Below are 1,535 nucleotides of genomic sequence, written 5' to 3'. Positions count from 1 at the left end.
GGGGCTGCTCAGAGCTCCAGCTCATGCCHAGGGCATTTCTGAGGGCACTTTTCATGAGCACATTCAGGCCAGGGGTTTCCTGCTGGAGTCTCTGCTTTCCTGGATCTGTGCTCCCACTTTTCCCTGCCTCAGCTTGGTGGCAATGGAAACTGAGCTGTGCAGGGCAGAGCAGGGGCTGAGGCTCTGAAACCATCACGCTGAGGATTGCTGGGAACCTCAGCAAGTGCCTGCAGCTGCCCAGGCTCCAGATCCATCCACCATCACCTTTCCATGGTGCCCATACTGGCAATGAACTGACCCTCCCTGGCTTTGGGAAAGGGAGCAGCCCCTTTGTCAGCTGCAGATACCTCTGCTCTCAGCAGCATCTCCTGGCATTCCAGGGTAACACGGGAGGGGATCTCAGACAGGTGCAAGTCCAGGGCAGCTGGGAACAGCAGAGAGGGACAGAGCAGCTCCCCTCAGCCTGCACTGAGCCTCAGACAATCCTCCTGCCTCCCCGCACTCTCTGCTCTCCCCAGCTGCAGCAGAATCTCTCATTCTGCCTTCTGCCAACCCCATCCCTTTGCCCTGGCAGTTCTGGTGCTGACCAGCTCCTCTGCCTGAGGAGCAGATTCTATGTCCAAGTTCAAACCCCAGGACTGGCCCCTGCCCTCACTGTCGCCCTGCACTGGCTGGCGGTCAGGGCTGACCCCCAGATGTCCTGCAGCATGAGGTCCGGCTCCTCACACAGCATTGGCCAGCAGCAATCAGGGCTGCAGCAAGCAAGGTGAAGGAAGATCACAGACAGAGACAAGGGGAGGTGTTTGGTGGCAGGGAATGGTCTGTGACAAAGGGCTTTGACTTTTCTCCGAGAAATCTTCCCAAAATTGTTACTGTCTTTGCTCCTGTCTTGGGTTGATTTTTGTGCCAGTTTTGTTCTGTATTCCTTTTCCGTTGGCATATACACCCAAAAAGATGTTTGTATCTTTAAAATGTAACCCTGAAGAAGGAGCAGGAGCTGCTGGGAAGGCGGAGCGGGCAGTTTAACGGCCAGCGCTGCCATGCGATCTGGTTTCTCGAGCTCTGGGGGAGCTCTCTCTCTGTCTCTGCTTCTCGCCGTGGGACTCCTCGCTTGCTGCGTGCAGCAGAGTTACAGTATCGCAGTTTCGGCTAGCTCAGTTTGTCAGCTTCGGCGGCTTTTCCTCGGACATCCCCTCTGCGTCTCCTGCGGTTCTGCTCCTGGGGCGGTCCCGGCGAGGAAGGGGCCGCGCGGCTCCATTCCGTCCGGGATTCCGGGGGTGGACCGGGCTGGCAGCGGAGGCACGCCGAGCCCTCTGATCTGTGCCACGGAGAAGCGGGGACTGTGGTACGGTTTTGTTTTTGCCTCTCAGTTGTTTTCTTTTTGCCACAAATACCAGAACAGCCACGTGGGTTTTCCTTTTGTTTCTTTTTCCCAGGGGCGGAGTTGCCGCCTTGTCTACACCGTGTGGCGAGGGTTTTTTTTGTTTGAATATCTGATGGTTACTTTTTATCTGTATCCTTGTGATATAACGGTT

This window comes from Malurus melanocephalus, unplaced genomic scaffold (assembly GCF_030028575.1).
Source record: "Malurus melanocephalus ecotype Western Australia unplaced genomic scaffold, MMel_1.1 scaffold_1467, whole genome shotgun sequence".
NCBI classification, from domain to species: Eukaryota; Metazoa; Chordata; class Aves; order Passeriformes; family Maluridae; genus Malurus; species Malurus melanocephalus.
The sequence above is the reverse complement of the archived record's forward strand: the minus strand, read 5'-3'. Positions refer to the sequence as shown.